At 49.8% G+C, this 23,136-nt stretch overlaps 1 protein-coding gene across 1 annotated transcript in view; it reads right to left on the reverse strand.

Moving 5' to 3' along the window:
* LOC146182334 (mitogen-activated protein kinase kinase kinase 1-like) overlaps nt 1–21,459 on the reverse strand; it is a 96,914-nt gene extending 75,455 nt beyond the window's left edge. The window contains exon 1 of the mRNA XM_084577427.1: nt 21,066–21,459. The gene's annotated coding sequence lies outside the window, so the exon portion shown is untranslated. The remainder of the gene's footprint in view (nt 1–21,065) is intronic.
* Between the last annotated feature and the right edge of the window lie 1,677 nt (nt 21,460–23,136).

The following is a 23,136-nucleotide window of genomic DNA, read 5'->3' on the forward strand; positions in this document are numbered from 1 at the left end:
TTATCACTTACTCTGCGCTATCTGGAGGCAAGGCAACCTCGTCAATTCCATCCTTGGCTAGCAGAATGGTTGGTTTGTGGGGTTTAAGAAGCCCAAAGCGACTCAGGTTATGAGAGACGCCGCAGTGGAGGACTCCGGAAATTTCGACCACCTGGGGTTCTTTAGCGTCCACTGACATCGCACAGCACACGGGCGCCTTGCCGTTCGCCTCCAACGAAAAGCGGCCGCCGAGGCCCGAATCCTTAGGAACAGCAGTCGAACGCCGTAACCAATGCGCCACCCCGGCGGGGTGGCTAGCGGAATGGATTCAAGTACCAATCCATTCTGCCCCCACACAACCAGCGCGAGGCGCTGACCCACTCAACAGAATGCGATGCACCCTCTCTCCTCCTACCCCAGCTGCATCGACAACCCGTGATCTTTACGTAAAGCAAGTGCGAAAAATTTGGAGGACGCTTAAGCTTCGCCTTCAAGAGTGGAACGCGATAGCGTTATTGCACCTCGTTCGCACCGCCCACTCATTCGCTCGGTATGCTCTTGAGTCACACAAAGACATAGTTTTCATACTTAACACTTCTGAGCACCACGCAGAAGCATGATTCCTCGGAAGCAGCTCGGCACACATCGCAGGGGACGCTTTCCGAGCAGAAGCGCTACGGCGCAGCGATCACGTCAGAGGCGTCCGGCATCAGACGCTGCACCTAGCAATCGCGCTGTGAGCGGAAAGAGGAGCCGCGTCGCCTAAACACCACTGTTCTAGTGACGCACGCTGGATGTTGGAAGGGAAGAGAGAGCGAGAAAACTTATTAAACGCAAGGGTATTGGGGCATCCTCGCACCGGTACCCGCGCGGCCCGAAGGGGAGAAGCGGGTGAGCGAAGATAGTGATCTAAAGAAAGGAAAGACGCTTGATTCTACAACCCGTGAGGGTGCACGGCGAAACGTCAGGGGCGAGTGGCGCGCCACATGTCGGTGCAGCGCCGCACATTGCGAGGAGGGGTTCTTCTGTGTTTGCCGCAAGATGGCTCTGCATGTGCGCAGAGCGCAGAAGAAATGTAGCGGAAACGTACTTCGCTACTCGTGTAACTGCGACTTCTGTAAGTAACATGCTCATAATTACCGATATACATCGCAGTATAACGTTCTACGGCACGTTTCTAAGGCTACACCACATTCACTAGAAGCGCTTTTGTACCGCTTTCAAGCATCGAACTCGTGGCTGAGTGGTAGCGTCTACTCCGGAGACCCTGGTTCGATTCCCACCCAGCCCATCTTGGAAGTTGCTTTTTATTTATGAAGTGCATGCCGGGATTTATAGCTCACGGCCAACGCCGCCGACGACAACGGCTTTTCTGCGACACGAGCTGTGCATGCCGGGATTTATCGCTCACGGCCAGCGCCGCCGACGACACCGGCTTTTCTGCGACACGAGCTCCTTAAAGCTACCGCGTTAAAAGACAACTTTAAGCGGGACGAACGGTTCTGCAACGAAAGAATCGAGCTGCTTACCGAGCACGCTCCGCGTCTAGTGTGTGTACCCTAAAAAGGCCGATCTCCGCACGGGATGCAGCACTAATTTTAGATGCGTAGGCGCTTCTGTTTTTCTCTATTTTTTTTTTTGTCTCGTATCGCTGCAGTTGCCGCTTCCGGGCGGCCTTTATCGCGAAGGGCGGCACGAAACCGGGATGCGTTTCAAGTTCCTTTCTCGCAGCCATGATATTGATTCCACTTTCTTCCGCATTGTACGACTCGGCTCCCAACTACACAGTGCGAGCAACGGTATAGTGCCGCGCCACGTGACGTGGTGACTGTGACGTAAGATGGTGAGTACTACGCAAGCACGCGAGCTCTAAGACGACCCCCTCCCCCTCACTTTCGCCATTAAACGGTATCAGATATGCGCAAACGTGACACAACATTGAATATACATACGCAAGCGAAGCCACAACAATGAAGTGGAATGAGGGCGAACGTACAGCCAGGGACAAAAGTTTGCGGGACGTGAGTTCACGGAAAAATATTTATGTGTGACTGGGCAAACATAGTGAATGAAACGTGCCTAATCGCGAGGAGACATGCACGCCCTGTTCAGGGAAATAAATATCACTGGAAAACGTAGCGAGGTAATGAAGAAACAAACGGTTTTCCACAAATCCGCATCCCGCAAGCTTTTGTCCTCCAACTGTACAAAGAGTGCAAACGGAGACTGGCGATTAAGGCGACCTCGATTATTTTTTTTTCTTTTAATTTCATTGGACCACACTATGTCAACTCACTTAATCGTCCAATAAATGAATTTATTTAAGAGTACGGTGGAGCTATGTCTCGTTTAGGTCTGTAGTGATGACCGGCCGGCTGCCTTAACCTGTACAATATGCCGTTAACCTTTCACACACCATTATTCCCATCAGAACATCACTACTTTGGAAACGCACACGGCGCTATATAAGCACTGGTTGCGTGTTCTATAGACCGAAATGGCTGCCATCGCTCCTATTAAAAAAAAAAGAAAGAAAAAAGAAAAAAAAAGAAAGAACAGAAGAAGCAGCAGCAGCTGTTCACCGGACACGGAAGCGAGAACTAATACAGGGCCCTCTGCTGTTCTGCTGTGTACGGAGTGTGTCTGGTCGCTTCGGAACGCGCAAACATCATAACGAAATGGATGTTCAGTGGAAAGTCCACGCGAAAGAGGCCGCCTCAATCGTTCCCTATTCCGTCTAATCGTTATCTATCCCGCTATTTTTCTTCTTGTTTATTGTCTTTTTTTTTTTTTTTTTTGCTTTCCAAAGAAGGGAAGATGTGAGACGGAGCGGAATTCCATGCTCGTGATAAGAGCTGTGCATGTATCCTGCGCTGACCGCCTATCGCACGCGTCCTTAAATACCGCTGCATTGCTGAATAAAAAGCTTTTTGTTCCCTGCTGCTCGTCTCGTTTACAAATCGCAAAGCCCGAACCTTCCAGTCTGGGAACGCGTGGACGCCGACCGCACATTTCGCCACCAGCGCAACCAACACTTACTCCGGACGCATAATGTCGTCGTTTTTACGCCCTTCCGACGTATAATACGACGCAAACCCCGAGAAGGTCATCGGTGCGGCACAAAGGACGTACGAAGAACGTACGAAGGACATTCACCTGGTACGTCAGAGGAAAGAAGGCCCAACTATAGAGTGCCGAGGAAAGTCTCGGCCCGTGTTCGGAGTTTGCGTCGTTTTAAGAAGCGACATTTTCGCCCTCATCCGAGTGGCGGGAATGCCGGAACCGGAAGTGATGGCAACCAAATCGACATCCGAATCCGGTGTTTTCATAAATCAGGTGACTAGAGGTCAGGAAGAAAACAACGCAAACTCGGAACACTGGTGGGCCCGCTTCATTCGTGACATTCGAGCCGGTTCGGAAGATAAGCGCTACAACAAACGGGGGTAAAAGCGAAAGCGAGCAGCGACAGTCGAAGCGAATAGCTCCATTATTAGCCGACGGCTGGTGGCCACACTTCCCATGTTTGAAGCCGGGCTTTTATGAGCGCACTCACGAGCGGCGGCCAAATCGGATGTAGTGGTAGCTGGAACACGTCGCACCTTGAAGCGGCCAGACGCCTTTTTGCGCGCCCCGGAGACTCTTTTCGCCGACACCACATTACAAGCCGGCATGCTCTACTCCTCCGGCGCTGTACGCTTCATGCTATTTTTTATTGCCATAGGTTTCAAGCCGTCGCGTGGGCGGAGGCCACGCTTGGCCATGAAGAGCCGAGGAGGAGGAGGAGGAGGAGGAGGAGCAGAAGAAGACTGGTAGCTCGCAGATTATGACTAGCAGCTTACCGGTATCGCTCAAGAGGAAAGTATACAACAGTTGCATCTTGCCCGTACTCACCTATGGGGCTGAAACGTGGAGTCTAACCAAGAGGGTTCTACTTAAGTTGAGGACCACTCAGAGGGCTATGGAACGAAAAATGGTAGGGGTAACATTAAGAGATAGAAAGCGTGCAGAGTGGCTCAGAGAAATAACTCAAGTTACCGACATTCCAGTGGAAATTAAGAAGAAGAAATGGGCATAGGCAGGACATGTAATGCGAAGAGAGAATAGCCGATGGCCGGTTAGGGTGACAAACTGGATTCCAAGAGGAGGAAAGCGTAGCAGGGGGCGGCAGAAGGTTAGGTGGGCGGATGAGGTTAAGAAGTTCGCAGGGGTCAAGTGGATGCAACTAGCACATAACCGGGTTAATTGGATAAATATGGGATTCGCCCTGCAGTGGGTATAGTCAGGCTGATGATGATGATGATGAGCTTACGATCTCGCGTCATACTCTTAAAGGATGAGCTTAAATGTCCCCAATAATGTAGCACCTTACACTGACAGGCGTGATAGGGAATAATGTAGCAGGCAAAAGAAGCTTCCGCCGTTGCTATCGCAATTCAACTATAGCATCAACCCCCACGACGGTCCTTAATGCAGGAGCGGTCGCTGATGTCGCCGCCTTGCGAGTTCCTTCTCAAATGAGCATCGCCGCCGGCGGAAAGCGGTAGAACAAACAAGAGAAAAGGAGAAATTAAGCGATCGTCATCAACCGACGATGCAGCTCGCCTGCGCGAATGGCCCGCGACGAAGGAATAGCAACGCGCACGTATATATATATATATATATATATATATATATATATATATATATATATATATGCACGCAGGCCTGGGAAGGTGCGCCCCGAATATTACGCGCTGTGCGCGTAATGGCGGCGTCGTGTCTCCGGCGCAGACGACAGCTGCCACACCGCGACAGACGGGGCAGCGAAAATGCTCGATCGTCTGCGATTGCGCAAAAACCCGAGGCGGCATATACGCCAGGCAGGAGGAAGACAAGAACAGAGAGAGTCGAGGTAGACTGCGTTGCAAACGTGCGCGCAAGGCACGCTTTTGGGGACAAGAACGAGCGCGCGTGTAATACGGCGGAGGTCAAGGGTTCGCTTTCTTCTGTCTTCTCATTCACTCTACTCCCTTGCCTTCCTCCTCGTCAATTCCCTCTCTCTCACGCGCACTGGAAACGGACGCACACAAATGCGCACACACATAAGTCGGTCCGCATCGCGAAGAGCTGGAGAGGCCTCCAAAAGGGGGAACCCACGCTGAGCGCGCACGCAACATGCAATGCACGCAGCAGCAGCCTTCGAAGACCCAGCGGGGTCACGTCCGTGGAGGCGGACCTTTCGCATCCATTTCGGATATATATATTTTTTTATGTCTATGCGCGTGGTTTCTTAGTTCCTTCGCCACTGCCTTTCTGCGTTCTATAGGAGCATGAACCTCGGTCGCTTCTACCAACGCCGCACAAAACTTACCAACTCCGAAACACGGTGGGGACCAGTAGGTCGTTGGTCCTTCCCTCGCTTGTCGCAAAGGTGTAAGTTTTAGAAGTGCCGCGCACCATGAAAAGTACACGTACTAAAAGACAAAGGCGCTGTGCGCCGGGTCGCTCGGCCAACGGTTTGGGAGGTTCTTACTATCGCTATTGCGCGGAATTATTGACTTCGAGGAAAAAAAAAATCCACGCCGACTCCCTTCATCCACCTCCCAGCCACTTCCACAACACAGTCACACTTGCTCTCCGTGGAGGAGGTACAAGGGAGACAAGAGTGTCAGGGAGAGTTAGAGATAAGGCATTCGCTTGGAAACGACGCGAGACATTTTAGACAGTTGGTCGTCTCGCTTTTCGGAGAATTTTTCCCACCCAGACCTTGGACAAAGCTCGCGAATGCGCGCGCGCGCGCGCGCACACACACACACACACACACACACACACACACACACACACACACACACACACACACACACACACACACACACACACACACACACACACACACACACACACACACACACACACACACACACACAGAACGAAAAAAGAAAAACAGCCCTAACTAAAAAGAACAGCGGCATGCATAAGGTGCCTAATTAGCAAGCGTTTTCGAATTCCACGAAGTTCCTAACAAGCTAGCGTTTTCAAATTTCCCGGACTTAAATTTTTCGCTGATTACTTCAGCCAAAATCCCCGATTTTGGAGATGATTTCGCCCGAAATAAACGTCCTTGAAACCATATACCTTCGAACTTAAACCGAATTGAAACGCGACGCGCTGTCAGAGCACATTTCGCATTTAGCTAATTTAGCCAAACCGACTACCTCCGTCTTTTTTCTTTGTTTTTTTTTTTTACTTTACTTTACTTTTGCACAGTTTAACACACTGCCTCGCCGTCAGCGCTTACGAAAGAGAATAATCGGTCAAGCACGGTTCAGTGAACTCGACGATTATTATGCATTCTTGGAACGAGGGGGCGCCTCTCCCACTGCCTGCGCATGCATGAACGCGGTTGCCACCGCAATACCGCCCTAATAGAAACAGCCAATGAACTCACCAAGAGAATATTCAATGAGTGGAGCACGTGTGGGAGGCAGCGGACACCGAGGCTCGCACAAAGAAGCCGCCAGACGCCCGACAACCATTCCGCTGAAAAGCCTAATAACTACTTGCTATCGGAATATCTTAAACGGTCATTATCACGCATAATATACTAAATCACATCGGTACATCAATTGCGAAGGCTATGGACAGTGCCGCTTAATGTATGGCGCCGATTCGTACATTGGTTACAGGGTACGACCATCTTTATTCCCTTAACAGCGACTACACAGTTGCTAGCCGGCGTCGAGCGTATATATGAATCATACTGGGATCTCACCCAAGAGTTTGTGGTACACTCTAAACAGTGATAAAGTTGAGTCCATCTATCAGACAGGAATAGGGATAAGCCTAAAGTGGAGTAAAAAGGGAGTAACATGTCCTGTAGAGCACTCCCTCGTAAAGACAAGGTATTCTCTCCAAGCCCTGAGGTAGATTTTCACCACGCACTATAAGGAATGCTATAATTTAGTAACAGCATATTTTCTTCCTAAATAATATTTATTTAATGTACTTATGACGAAAGGAAAAATTTAACCGCTGCACCAGACGTGTTAATATTATCAATTAAAAGAACTTACAAGCCTCACTTAAAATCTTCGTAATTGTTATATTTTCGCTCATTCTGAAGTGAGGATTAGCTTCTGTAATTATAATGATGAAAATGTGGCTTGGACAATATGTGATGTCCTAACATTAAAAGGGAGCGCGCTAGAGGGATACTCCTTTTTTACTCCCTCAGGTTTATTTGAGCGTAGAGTGAATGATAACAGTAGTGGTGCACCACATTGCCTAGAGTGGGTCTTCTATGTAGCGTGGGTCACCTGTCATTCGGGTCAGTCAACGCATTTTATAAACTCGGGCCCGTATTCTGAGTTTGCGTCGTTATCGAAAGTGTCGCTATCTCCCCAACCTCGGGTCATCTGATTGGTGGAAACGCCGGAGCATGATGTTGCCACCTTTTGCGGTTCCGTAGTGGCAACACCCGGTTCAGGCGTTTCGACCAATCAGATGAGTCGAGGTCACGTGAGATAGCGATACTTCGCGATAACGACGCAAACTCGGAAAATGGGCCCTGAAGTGACGCGCACGACGCCATGGTCAGATGGGCGCGCTGGCCTCGACAGTGCATATATAGGTCCATAGGAGGCGTCGGCTGTTGGTTATATAGGCTGCGCGCATCTATCGCCATCGCCTAATCACTTCGGGGAAGCGACGCGGATACTTGGCACCGTAATTACTCGCGCTGCTCTGAAAGTACAATCATTGTCCAATTATACACCTCGTTAATAGCGTGTAATTACCGCCTCCTTAAAAATCTCGTCGCTTCGATGTACTTACAAGGGCCGGTGGTGACCCCGCGGAGCTTACCATAGAAACCCCTCATCGACCCTTAATTCTCATTTTATCGTATACGCAGCAGGTCTTGAGAGTGGGGGGGGGGGGGGGGGGGAGGGGGGACCTCCGGGCGCAAAACGGGCCGGCGAGTCGCCCTTGAAAGCGACCGCCGACGCCGTAAGTTAGGAAACTGGAGCACTTCGAGCGAATAAGCCAAGTGGGTCACGCAGCAAGAGAGAGAGCGAGATTGAAATCTGTGAAACCACGTGCCGTTACGAGCTCGGCTTTCGAACAACGACGGCTGCTGCCAACTGTACACTTAGCCGCGATAGTATAGACCGGAAACGTGAAGGGTTTTCGCCCATACATTTCCCGAGCGAGTAAATGAACGCGTTAGAGCGAAACCGGCGGTGCGTCTGGAATAGTATTTTCGCCTGAGCGCGTCCCAATCTGTCATCGCGCGCTGCTCTGTTTAGCTGATTTGCAGGAGCGAGCAAAATTTGATGCATCGGAAAAGCAAAAAAGAACAGTGACACGGAACCCGCATTCTTTTCACGGCGCATGGCCCCTAATTGTGAGACAAAAATCGATATGCAATACCAACTGCAGCTCCGTTAGAGAACCACTGATATTTATTCATACTTTCTTCTGTCCGCGACAGCTTTCATTGAGCCGCTCGTGCCCCTGCCACTCTGTGGGCACATTTTAGTGTCGCTTTCGAAGAGTAACATCCGCCTTAAGCGTCATTAGCCCAATATCACGCCATGAACTTTAATAATAATAATAATAATAATAATAATAATAATAATAATAATAATAATAATAATAATAATAATAATAATAATAATTTAATGAGGATTCATTGCAGGTGGCACAGGCATGCACGGGTAGCAAAATGCAGTATACTGCCCCACACAATACATGAGCACGACGCAGGCGGGTCGGGTAAGGAGGAGCCGGCTGTCGGGCTGAGCCAACCCGACCCGTCCGGGTTTGCATGAACTCGTTTCTGTCGGGCAGAGATCGCTGCTACACAGTGCGTCGAGAAAGTGAACCAGGTGCAGGCGGGAGAGGAGGAATGCTCAGACGAACAGCTCACGGTCCCGTCCCTGACCAGCAAGGATGCAAGAGAGGAGGCGGCGGCCCAGCGGGTAGGGTTATGGTATGGTCGAGCTAACCCACCCCTTGCAGTCGGACTGGCGGGACTCGACCCGATGGTCGTCTAGCTCGACCCCCTTGCCCGACAGCCAGTTTTTCAGCCCGACAGGCCCTCCCGACCTGACTTTATCGGTCTCATGTAAACCCCCCGTATGATGGTTTGCTGACCCTGACCTAGAACCCAAGGTGTCCAAGATGAGATGTAAGGAGAGAAAGAAAAGGAATGGAGATGAGAGGGGACGAGCTGAGGTATGAAGACAGAAAGGGGAACGACGCATTATACCCTCTTTACACGGGCAGAGTTAACCACGGTTAGCGTAACTGCGGTTATGCGAAACCATGGTTAGCCCATTTACACGGCAGACCAAACCACAGTTACACCCCTAACCGTGGTTATCGCAAACCGAGTTTGGCGACCTCGGTTTGCGTCGTTAACCGAGGTTATGGCGGCGTCTGTTGACGGAGGCTGCTCGTCGGCACTCGAGTGCGTGAAGTGTACGAGCGTGTCTGCGTCAGCAGTGTACTCGTTTGCCCGTATTGAATAGCCGCTGTCTGTGCCGCCCGGCGTCTTCGGTTACGGCCTACAGCCAAGCGTCTGCGTACTGAAGCCCCCGTCTTGTGTTTTCAGTATCGTTTGTGCGGCTTGGTGCTGAGCGCGGAACGTCAAAAATGTGCGGTCTTAGCTTTATAATGAAAGTGCACAAGTTCGCAACGCTTGCAGTGCGGGATGCTGCGAGCAGGCTGAGGTACGTTACACTTACCGCGGCGGTGAAGCGAGTAAGCGCGGCGAACAACGGCGGGGTGCGTAACCCCCTAGTCGTCCATAGGCCTAAATTATGTCTCTTCGAAGCCGCGGCGATCGACGCTTTGGAACTGATCAGCGCTGTCGAAATGGTGTACTCATGAAACATCCTTATTGTGAATCCTATTCTGCCGCCGTAAAATAACGATATGATAAACTTTGGCGATATATTAATCGCAGAGCTAGTACAAGCAGAACGGTGAGCCGCAATGTACCGGCGGCAGCTGTCTTGAACAGAAACTTGATAGTATCGCGGTTATCGGTCTTGCCAGCAATTTGCCGCTGGTCAGTGATCAGGAATGATTCAATTCTGATATTCGGCTCAGTATTCCAGATGCCAATAAATATAGCACGCTTTGTTTCTGGCGTCGGCGCTAGCGAACCGCCGTGTCGTTCGCGTACGGTCTGCGGGAGGAGGGGCCAACGCGGCGGTGTTTACGATGGTCGATGAGGTGCTGCCATCGTGCGGGGCTTCACCGCGTTGGTGACGCCTTGCCGGACGGCACTCCGGAAACTACATTATAAATAAAATATCTGTAAATGCTGCTTCGTTCCGCGTCGCTTCGGTTTTACTTTATGGGCAATGGCGGCCGTAACCGAGAACGGCGGTGGGCTGTGTAAGCACAGCTAACCGCGATTGGCGGATAACCGTGGTTAAGTTCGGTAACCTCGGTTAAGCGTAACCGTGGTTAAGCCGGCCGTGTAAAGAGGGTGACACTCGTTGAGGAACTCACCCGGCCCGTACTGTGTTTGGCAATCTCACTCCACTTACCCGACCAGGCGAGCGTGCAGTCTCTCAACACCGGCGCAAATAAACGTGTCCAACGTTTTCACACCTCGTTAATACAGGAACTGGTTTGGTTTGGTTTATGGGGTTTAACGTCCCAAAGCGACTCAGGTTATGAGAAAGGCTGCAGTGGAGGGCTCCGGAAATTTCCATCACCTGGGGTTCTTTAACATGCACTGACATCGCACAGCACACGAGCGCGCCTTGCATTTCGTCTCCATCGAAAAGAGGCCGCCACGGCCCGGATTCGATTCCGCATCCTTGGGTAAAGCCGTCGAGTTCCTCAATCACTGCGACTCCTCGGTGGTTCGCTAATCCAGAACCTCGCTAAACAGTGGACAAGCACGAAGCGCACAGAGACAATAGGAACCAATGTATTGGATGGCGATGAGAACAACCAGGCGTCTCACTTTGTGCCTTCCGAACGCACGCATGACGGGTGCGACATGTGGACCGAGTGCATGAATGGGCTGCGAAGAAAATTCTTTTCACCTCAGAAGTCGTGCCACGCGGAAAGCCGCAGTCTGCAGCTGTCAGCCGACTGAGTGCGGATGTATACGTAGTAGCGCAGTTCGTGGAACGGGAACAATCGTAGATGGAGTTAGGTCATTCATCCAGATCGCTATGGAAGCCTTACTCGAGCATACCGACGACCAGGATAATGGGCTGAAAGCTTCTCCCCCTCCCTCTCTCTTTCTCTCTCTCTCTGGTTATGCCAAATTTTACCGCTACTTGTCACCACTTTGCGCACACGGGCAGACCTTAATCAGATCGTTTCTATTTTAGTTTTTCTGAGCATTTTTTTTTTCTCGTCACGATTCCTAGTTACGGATGACTCGCGTTAAGAGACAGTCTTGCTCGGGAATGAAAGGCTCGACTGTGCCTACTAAGAACAACAACTGGATGAAGTTCTGCTCGATGACCCTTCAAGTGCATTCTAACAGTGTTATGAGCTGTCTTATACGGTGCATTTACGAGCAACGCGCTAGGTGTCAGCAACGAGCAAACGCAATATTCGGCTATACTCTTCGATCGCTCGATCGCCGTACCGGCTGAAACCCATTACGTACATACACACATCGAAGTCAGGTAAAACCCGAAGGAACCGACAATTCCAGCCCTTCAAACCGGATTAGAAAGAACCGCAGCTTGGCTGGTTATCGCCTCTGTAGAGAGACGGTCACTGTGTATGATACAGAATAAGCGACAACTGACCGCGCGGGTGTTCAACCTCGCCAAACCAATATATTACACTCACTTCCTATTATTCTGTCGTTGGCGTTTCATTTGATGAGCCGATAACGTAACTATATTCCAACGAGAGATAATACGACGGAGGGGAGACGAACTGCGCTCATAAAATTATCGGCGAAGTTGTTTGTGACCGTAATGTGTGCGTGCGTGCGCGTTCTGACGACCTCGACTTAAAACCGAACATGCACGCGTCACTGCTACGAAGTTATAGCAACGATTGCGGCCCCGGTACAAGCACATGTACGCTGGTTCGCAAATGTTATCTTATTATGGTAAATGAGGAAACGAGCCAACAACGCAGATTTAGTTAGATGCAAACAAGCGAAGGGGTAGAAAAGAGGGCGGGGGGAAGAGGGGAATAGCAATGTTAATACCGCCGCTGGCGTCAATAAGCGGTGGCGGGCATGCGTATTTTCACCTCCGATTCTATGAAAAGCTGAAATTAAAGGGAGAGATAACAAACATATTGCTAATCATGTTGCTAACCATGGGGAAGAGAAGTGGAGCAACGGAGGAAGTGCGCGCTTCAACTAAAAATCTTTGACGTCCATAAAAAGCGTTTGGAACGGAAAACGCAAACTCAGCGCCACGCGATGTCGTCAGAGGCCGCATTCCTTGACAGCCATGACGTCAATTATTCGAAGAGAAAAAAAGCGTCCAGCTGTGCCTGACTGGCACTTTCTTTCCCAAAGGCGCGTCGTCGCAATAATTTATTGCCACTGCATATTGACAAACATAACAGACTAGGCTCGTCAGACTACTTACTGGAGGCTTGTATAGTGAATTAAGCCCGGCACCAGTGGCAGAAAAAAATCTCACAGGTATGCGTAAAAAGTGTTCCGATATAGAGTACTACGTGGCTACGAGTACAACACATTTTCTTCTTTCTGCACCAGATGGAAAGTAACACATTATTGTTCGAAAATCGCTGTGTACCAAGTGTTTGAAAAAAAAAAAAAAAAAAAAAAACGCAGAGTACGTTTTGTGCACCCTTGCCCCACTCCGTACATATTGCATAGGTCCCAAGAAGTCGCTCAATAGAATAAGACTGAGTGAAATAAAAGAGCACAGCCTTCTTTCTGCCGTTCGTCTGCCCTGATTTGTGGTGCACTCCGTTTTTCGTGCGACGAAATTGTTCGCCTACGAAAACTTTACTGCCTTCGCAGAAGAGACCTGCCCACAAGTCCCTGCAAACCTTTGCGATGCTCGACCCGGAGACTGAAAAACCTACCAATCGATAGAACTGATACAAAAACCCGACGAAACCTTGAAGGGCACACACACACACACACACACACACACACACACACACACACACACACACACACACACACACACACACACACACACACACACACACACACACACACACACACACACACACACACACACACACACACACACACACACTTCGCCATGGGCAACACGAGCAGATCTACGATGCATTTTAACATGCTTCGAACAGTCATCTCCTCATAACCAACAAAGCGTTGCGCGCGGGCTGCCGAAGGGAAACCGCGCGACCTTCCAGGGGATACTGGGCAAAGGCAACAAAACGAGGCAGAAGAAAATAGCGCGATAGAGAAATATGTCGGGCCCTAATGCTGATGCATTCTAAGCGACCGCTGTCACATTTGACCTTTCGCATTTTACCTATTGGTCGCTTTGTTTCAGGCGACAGGGCGCCGGTATGCGCTTCACAGACCAGTAGCTGCAGCGCAATCGCCCCGGGCGACGACTGCCGTGACGTCACTAACGCAGCCCGACCAATCAGTTGGCAGGGAATCTAGGTAAACAAGGACTGCTGCACACATACAGACGAGACAAAAACGTGAAGGGTACACGGCAAGCGCAGACCCGCGGCTGATTTTTATTCGATATAGAAGACGCCTCTTTTATAGTTTCAAACCTGGAGCGGAACATACGACGTCATCCATCCATACGCAGTCTGAAATCACGTGTATGCGTAAAGAGGGAACCAGCAGCGCACATCCCCTATATCTCAAACCCACTCATTAGCATACAGTTGCGAGCGAGACATTTCGCATAGCGTAATCCGCGATCCGTTACCGTGACCCTCTACCGCTCGCAGCCGGCGTGTACGCGCTGATTGGTCCTGACGCGGTAGGTCTACGCGCTGAATTTCAGCATGTGGCGCCATCCAGCGCCATCAAGGCGATCTGGGCATGCGCAGTGAAACGCGCCGTGTTGCGGATCACGATAACGGACCGAGTCATGCTAAATCTCTGTAATATGTGAAAGACCGCGCGACACAGACATAATTCCCTGCTTTATCAAGTCGTCAGAGTCAAGTACAAGTCGTATCAAGCCGTGTGGCCTAAAGACAGCGTATCTGACTCGGGATCCAAGGGTACTAGCTCGAAGCCGCTCGGTTCCCATCTCAAAAGCGATACCCGTTCTTCGGCCAAGTCTGCCATGCCACGTGGCCCCGTGACGTCACTTCAACCTGCTCACCAATAAGTGCCCGGCCATGTCACTTGGCAAAACGTCGGCAAGCACTATACAACGACGACGCCGGATCTTCCACTGAAAACGGGAAACCCTGTGGTGATGAAAGGAAGTTTTAGCCTCGCCGTACGATAAACCAAGCAACTACGTTAACTGCAGCAACTGCTACCACACGGAAAATTTGGCTGGACAAGCCTGGCAACGGTGTAATGGCAACGCTTTATTGTATTCGCCGTACGGCTGCCGGGCTGCGCTGCATGGACTCGCTCGTAGCATTAGAGACTTTTAGTATAGCGTATGGACGCTTTCGTACGATAAACGCTAGAAATTTATGGGACGATACTCCGTGTGTTGCATCGGCGCTTTTAGTTGGCCGTACGAAAGCGCTAACGCAAACTACAGTGGCGACATCTAGGTTTAGAATAAGAAAACACATTCGGGCTTTTTTTTTACTCGCAAGCCAAACCTAGCCAAGTCGCACCTGAGCCAGTTTCTTTGCTGTGGCAGTTTTGTTGTACTCCCTAACGCTGGTATTCCTGGGCTGACGACTTTTACCTTGTATTGCCGTCATGCTGCACAACGGCCTCCTTTCAGCCCCGTACCATGCCCGTACTGCCAAGCATATTTTTACGGATACACGCGTGTAAGCAGTCAAGCCAAGACTATTCACTTCATGGCGTTGCCATACCAACAAAGCAACGCTACTCGTCAGGCTTAGGGACTGCGCTGCCGCGGTGCGAAATGAAAAATAGAGGTAAATATTCGCTAATTATTTGTGCTCAATGCTACACGAGGCAAAGCGAAAACCCCGTGTGCCATTTATAGGCGGCAGCGCGCTCAAAAACGCGGTAACGAAGACAAATTCACTCTGAAGCGGGCGGCCTGGACGCCGCCATCTTGTCAACGCTGATCTCCCATCGTACGTGAGGGCTGGGTACGATAAACTCAGGTTTCAGCGTACGCTGGCCTATCGTACGAAAGAGTTCGGTCTCGGCTATCGTATAGCGCATGCGCAGTGCCTGTCACGATATTTTTGGCGTGCGCTATTCCTTTGCGTGTGTCTGTGTACGCTATACTAAAAGTCTCTATTGTGTCGCAAAGATGGAACGAGACAGCGAAAGCTCTTTGCGGCGTTACACATTAGACAGTTTTAGTTTCACGTACGTACACAGTAAAACCTGTCTACGCAGCCCACGCGCGTAAAGCCCCTCAATAAACTTTTATTGAGGGGCTTTACACGCGCGCTGTTTCAAGCGCCATCTACTAACATATACAGACACTGCTGTAGCCGCTCTGGTTCAGCGTGATCCCGTGAGATATTTCTAAGACAAAAATCAGACAACCTTTTTCCATTCATTTAATCATTTATTCATCCTTCATCTCATACCCTACTGATGCACTGAGGCAATAAATATCGATTAAAAAAAAACACCTCTTCGTCAGGCTTAATGGATGAAAATACACACATGTAAAAAATAAAAATAAAAGAAAGAACAGACGTCTTTGTCAATATAAACCTTACGCGAGGGTAACATTGGGCAAGCTGAAGGTGAATAGAACAGTTCACACCACGATATCGCGTAAAGCTGGGAATTAGAGACGAAACTGTTTTCGCTGCGAAGCGGGCGGGCAGGGAGCTGCCATGTTGTGAACGCTATAATATATGCCAGAAAAATGAAAGCTTCAATTTGAGAATTCGAATCTCACGTACGTCTGTGAGACTTACGCAGACCTTTCACGTTCAGCGCCAGAGGCTGAGCCATAAATATTTTTCGGGGAGAGAAGAGAGGGGGTGACAAAGCGCTCAGAAAATGTCGAAGGGTGAATTCTGACACCGAGACATACGCCCCTGTTCTGCGTATGAGCACTGGTAACCCGTAACAGTTCTACGCACGTAAAGCGTCTACCACGGTCGGTCAATCGAGGCGCACTTGGTGCGCTTCCATTGTTCCTACGCATGTGAAACTGAAACTATTTTCTTTCGTTTTCCGTTTATTTGGTCTTAGAAGTAAACTCGATCACTGCGCGCGGCAGCTGCACTGTCAGGACGTGGCTGTCAACTACTTTTTACAGTTATCTGACGGAAGGGCAGGAAGAAATAAAGCGCGTGAAACACAAGATGCAGATGGTCCTTCACTGTTTCACATCTGCCAATTTAAATGGCAGCGGCCACAAGCTCCGAATCACCTGTAGCCAATTTCTGCAGGTCGCCAGGTTGTGGCGCCGCCTACGAACGCAAATATCAGCTACTGGCGGTACCTGGTTCCTGCTCTTCGCCTCCTTTTTCCGAAGAGCTGCGGGAATGCATGACAATCCGCTAAAGAAAGAGTTTCGTCATGAGTGACAATGAAACCTAATGCGAATGCATCTACGGTAGACATTAGTAAAAAGCGATTGGGGACTGTGACCTGAAGATAAAAAATCGGCATATTGGTATAATTGCGTACATACAATTTGAGTTTGTATTTAAGATAGCACGGGTGGAAAGGGGGGGGGGGGGGGTAGCACCCGCTACCACCCTGTTTTTCCATCACCCGATTTCAACTTCATCAGGCTGGGAGTTCCGCAAAAGACACAAATAATAAACGGCTTTGTGTACGTTTAACCCTAACGGCAGAATCTTCATATCGCGATCAACAGATCAAATGACGAGGTATTTTATCTAAGTAGAGAGAACAATCCGTTTCACACGTCTCTCCCACCCTGCACTAGAAAACAAAGCGCTGCCCAAAGGGCCACACGAGGGCCGCGGGTTCACGCGCAAATAGTAGGTTAGCATGCATTGACGTCAAACAAACCCGGACTATTGCGATAAAACAAAAGGAGAAGATAGGATTCAAATGGCCACACCGCAATTTGAGCGGAACTTCGTTTTACTGCAAGGAAACAAACCGAAAAATATAGCTCTGCACAAGACAGACGCTTCGTATACCAGGTCAAAAAAAAAAAAAAAATACTCCTATGTTAAAAGGCGCTTATGGGGAATTAGACAAACTACCCAGGTTTGGGAACCACGTGAGGTAGTTTTTCGCCGGGATGACAAAAAAACAAGCTACACGTCTGTAAGCACATATCAACGAAATATCGATAAGATTTTTTTCCCAGTTCAGTCGCATAGCGCGTAGGGTATTTGTTTTCATCACTGTGAGCGTATGTAAAAGCGTAAGGCAACGTAATTAACTTGAACGAGAATCAACTCAGCTATATGCAGTTTGATACAGAGATTGCAGAGAGTTTTAGCACAGAGCTACACTGAAGCTGTGCTAATACTCAACCGCTTTCTCGGGACCAGCTCGACGTCGTGGCCGAACGATAAAAGCGTGAAAAAGAAAAAGTAACGACGACTTCCTCTAACTACTTCAGTAATTCAAAATCCGCAGCGCCCAGCGATCCCAAGCAGAACTGTGCACGGCTCGGGCCGCTCGGACTCCTTCCTGAGGATCGGGCCGGGCCAAGGTGTATTTGTCTCGGGCGGGGCCAGACCCCCGATCACTTACCGTGATCCGCGATCCGCCACCGTGACCCTCTACCACTCGCGGGCGGGGCGTACAAGCTGATTGGTCCCGACGCGGCCGGTCTATGTGCCGACATCAAGTATGTGTCGCCATCTATCGGTGTCAAAGGATCTGGGCATGCGCAGTGGAACGCGCGGTGGCGGATCACGTTAGCGGATCGCGGATCACGGTTAGCTAAAACTCTCTTTTGATAGCCGTCAGCACCGTGGCACTGTCAGTGACCGAGTAGAGGGACTGTTTGTGGGCTTTTTGGTTTCGAGTTTCGCATCTCCGCTTGGGAACACAAGCGCTGACGTTTAGGTATCCGTTTCGAGATTCGCGCCTCGCTGTCGCCTATCAAACGTCTGTGTTGCGGCTTACTCCTGACTCCACAGTGCACCGTTTGAAGCAGGTCATGCATAGCTCAAAGCATCCGCAGTGCAAGAGTTTCCTTTTCCTTCTCTTGTTGCGAAAAGTTAATGTGAAATGCACGCGGTGAGCCGAGCCAGCTTACCGAGCACTTGGCCACAAAATCAATCCCTTGCTTAGATTTAGAACTAGCGCGTTTAGAGAAGCATACCGAAAAATAGCTTTCCTATCAAGGAACATGTTAGTCATTCCAGCCACAGGTTGTAGCACCGAAAGAAACTTCAGCGCCGCTAGATTCGTGATCCAGGAGCCTCAATTCAATACATAACTTGTTTTTGCACAATAAGTTAATTATGCATGTGGGCTTTAAATATTCAGCCAATTTGTCACCTCAAACGTGAGAACTCAACATTACAAGATCTTGGATGAACTTTTAGCACTGTGAAATTAGTTCCTTCTGTATCATCGCTTCAACTGCAACCATAGCATGACGGGCCGGGCCGGGCTCAGGCCCTTTCAAAGTCGCGTCGGTCGCTCGGGCTCAAAATTTCGACCCTTGCACACCTTTAGTCCCAAGAGCGGCGACAGATCGTCGAGTCCTCTGGGGACAACGAAATGAACTCCGTACGACTCATCCCCGAAAGTCGCACCGGTTGCTCAGTGCACCAGCATTAAACTATGGGGCTCATAGGTGACGCCCCAATTAAGGAGTCTACATATAGGCTCCATAGCCCCAGTCTGCCCGTACTACATTCGATGGGCTTTAGCAATATTTTAACAGTGTTTGCCTCTGAAAAATGGTCGCAGAAGACACCCAGAATTTGAACCGGATTTCCGCTAACGTGCACGTTTGGGACAACCAAGCAGCTTTCTATCGTTACGCCCTGACAAATAATGGCTTTTGCCAGCAGCTGTCCAACATGCAGAAAAGAGCCATTCGAGTGAACATCCTACAGTGCCAGCTGTGCAAGGTTAAGCTCGTAATATACATCGTCGCTACGTAGAAAAAACAAACAAACAAAAGACGTCATAATCATAAAACTGAGCCGGTTTCTGGGTGACGGCGTCTCGCAGTTAAACCAATAACATCGTAGTGACCCAAAGAAACATGGTTACTACGGCACAAAAAGTGACGCTTCCACGTGGAGGCCGCCAGCACCTCTAAAGATCTGGTGCACAGATGCAAGCCATGTAGCATGCCTGGGTGAACCTGGGTGTGAATTTACCCGAACACTGGAGATCTTCCCCAAACGCCCCGACACACACACACACACACACACACACACACACACACACACACACACACACACACACACACACACACACACACACACACACACACACACACACACACACACACACACACACACGGAGGCGAAAAGCAAGGCGTCCGTGTGCTGTGCGATGTCAGTGCACGTTAAAGAACCCCAGGTGGTCTAAATTTCCGGAGTCCTCCACTACGGCGTCTCTCATAGCCTGAGTCGCTTTGGGACGTTAAACCCCACAAACCAACCAACCAACCAACCAACCAACCAACCAACCAACCAACCAACACACACACACACACACACACACACACACACACACACACACACACACACACACACACACACACACACACACACACACACACACACACACACACACAATCGCAATGCATACACTACGCAATGCACACACTACGCAACTAAATTTTGTCTAATCTGCGAAAATCCCGCGCTCTAACAACTGAAGAAGAAAAAAAAAACGGTAAAATACAGCCAACTTAACTGTTTGCATTGCTCACTAAGCATTTCAGTGCGAAAAGAGAGAGAAAGCACTAGGAAAACAGCAGCAAGTCTAAGAACAAACAAGTGTGTTTTAAGTACGCATGCTAAAAAATCTAAAAGTAATACGCCGTTCGCGAGTTGGTAATGGCACGTCTCCATGATGAAGGGGAAGCCTGTGAAAAAAAAAAAAAAGTATACGAAATCCGGCTGACGTGCAGTCTGTGGCCACGTCGTGTTTACAAACAAGCCACCCGGCGATAAAGAGCCACAGCCCACGGCTCACGACGTCCAAGTGCGCAGCTAGTACAATCCTTTAGCCTTTAGTGCCTTCATGTGCAGCCCTCTATTCTCATATCCCTCTCGATCGGTTGCTGTATTCTTTTTCTCTTTAATGCTTCGCTCTACGTGCCTAGACCTGAGGCAGTCTGCCAACGCGATGCAGGCGGCGAGCCGCTCTCCCCAACGGCGCAGGTTGCCGCTACGGCCTCAACCAGCAAGACAAAACCGCGCCGCGCTAGAGCGAAGCGAAAGCTAGCATAACACGCGACGCAAGCACAAAGCAAGAACAAACGTTCGTGCCCGGCACGAAGCGCGGCGGTGGCCCGGCTGCCCGTGCAGCCGCCACCACCCGTTCGAATTACACGCTCGGATCGCTGCTCCCCGATAGCATCGCTCCTAGCACCGCCGCCGCTTTGTGTGTATGATCTCGTATCTCCCTCCTCCTCCGTTTTCTCCGAGCGCGCGCGCGAACATGTTGGGCGGTGTCTCCCGAACGCGAAAACCGTGGCGTGTGACAGTACGCGAAACGCACACGTAGGGCTTGCGTTCGTGTCGTTCACACCCGGGGTTCACCGGCGCCCCGCCGTCGCTGGTTCGTTGCGCATGCTGCACATGCAGCACCTCCTACTCAAGGACCCCGACCGGCCCCGCGCTTCCTTGCTAAGCCTAACGGCTGTAACGTTCCGCCGCCGCTCGCAGCAGGGAATAAAGAAACAGTGGCGTGGCGGCGGCTGCGCGGCGACCTCGAACGAGCGCGGGCGATCCCGATCGCTGTCCCCGAGGGTGTCGACAACAACGTCAACCGCACCATGTCGCTGCATCACACGTGCGACATGCGGCGACTGCAACATAAGACACAGAAGAGGAAACCTGAAAAAAAGCCACTCGCAACTCACCCATAAAAGCAGAAAGATCACATCGTTCGATTCCGTCTTGTAGTCCACAGCGCGGACGATGCGATGCGACTGCACATTAACCGGCCGCGGAGGCTGGAGGAGCCAACGCCGTGGGAGCGAAGCCAACGCGCGCAGCGGTGCTGCCGCGCTGCTGCTGCTGTCCGCGGCGAGAGGTCGAGAGCGTAGTAAACAAACACAAGCAACACGCACGTACACACACACGAAGCGTTATCGCCCAAGGAGATGCGCCTCAGGAGGAAGACAAAAAGGGGAAAAACTAGCTAAAGGCTGAACTGACCACACAAAACGAGCCGCAACTAGCGAGGAAAACGCGTCGGAAACGCACGTATCTTCGTGGCTCTCCCACTGCCGGCCCTCGCCGATGAAGAGCTTACATTTCTCTCCTGCGTAGTACCGAAAGCCTCCGCCCGGCGGCGTCAAACCTTTCCGCCTTTCCTCTTCCGCTACGCAGCGAAAACGAAACTGGTTGTGCAGAATGGAGAATGCATGGAGGAAGAAGGAGAATGGCGCTAGTTTTGAATCTCAGAGCTATCCTCATGCAAGCGGATGATGCGACCGAACTGCAATACGACAAACCTGTGAAATTTAAAGCAATTTCTATCGCAGAGTTAGATATGAAGAATGGATAGGATGTTGACAAGATAGGCATTCTCTCTTTTGTTTAGCGAAGTCATGGCTGTCAAGTAACTTAACCGACACTGACTATTTAGTTCGGTGACACCCTGTACATATTTTGCCAGCACGCCCCTTGGGGACATCACACAACCCTCTACTTCATCTGGGCCGTACCGGGGATGGCGAGCACAGCAAAGCTACTGACGTTGCTTGAGTTCACCCGGAAGATCGCAGTAATAGGTGTCCTGCAGCTATGGCCCGACCTTTTTCTTTCCCTTCATACATCGCGGCTACCTTTCGAATAAAACTGGCTTCCCGACTGCATCTTTTTGAAACACATTCTAGAACCCAACTACTTCAATAGAAACGGGAGAAAGTAGCGGTAGTTCGCGAACTTTGTGCAATATTATAAGTGTCTGTTAGGCGGTGGCAATATGCAATACAGAAAAGACACCCTGGGTTCATTTCACTAGGTGTTGCGACACGGTGAAAAAACGCAACGCAACAGAGATGGCAGTCTCACCCATTTTCACTCTTTCTATTAGTTTGTGCAACTAGTCTTCCTTCTTCGTTCATGCTTAAATACTCATTCTTTTCTTGATCCTCATGTACTATTACTTGACACTCTCTCTAGTGTTTCTTTACATATATATATATATATATATATATATATATATATATATATATATATATATATATATATATATATATATATATATATATATACTGAATGCGTTTGACCTGCTATCAGAACACATACCCCAGTGTGTAATATCAGGCTTGTAGCACATTAATCAATGAATTATTTGAAGTTTGATTTAATTCATACCTTACAAGTTATGGGGCTGGAAATGCTAATGTTGCCTGACTTCTCATGCTAAGTATTGAAGGACGGAACTTTGCGAATTTTTTCGCACATCCAAATTCTGGCGAAATACAACCACTCATTTCCGTTCTCTTTCTTCCTTTTCCAGTGGCTTATTAAAGCTATAATCGAGTGATCCGCGTGAAGGGGTCCGAAGGTGTGGTAAACGACGGTCCCTAACTGCGGAAAATTCTTATCCTAAAGCTCTAGCTTATAGCCCCCTACGAAAAACTAGCTGCGCTAGCGGCTCATGTCGTTGAATAGAGGAGTGCTGACTCGAACGCTAAGCTGCAGGGACCTCGCGAGTTTTGCTGAACAAACGTCACGGACGTGAACATCCGTGGCCTCTGCAAGTTGGAGGACGTGGTATAAGAGATGAGGACAGTTATAAATGACAGGGTACAGCTATAATCCGTAGAAGAAAAATAAACGCAATCTTTTGACCTGGCCTTACTTCCAACGCGTATATCCCCGACCAGAGTGTCCGATGTGCAAATGTGAAAACATCGAAGTCGACAATCACCACTTCTTGTGGGACTGCCCAGCACTATAAGAACGACAAGAATCAGG

The sequence above is a fragment of the Amblyomma maculatum genome, chromosome 8 (genome assembly GCF_055883805.1).
Source record: "Amblyomma maculatum isolate TAMU_Amacu chromosome 8, ASM5588380v1, whole genome shotgun sequence".
NCBI lineage: Eukaryota > Metazoa > Arthropoda > Arachnida > Ixodida > Ixodidae > Amblyomma > Amblyomma maculatum.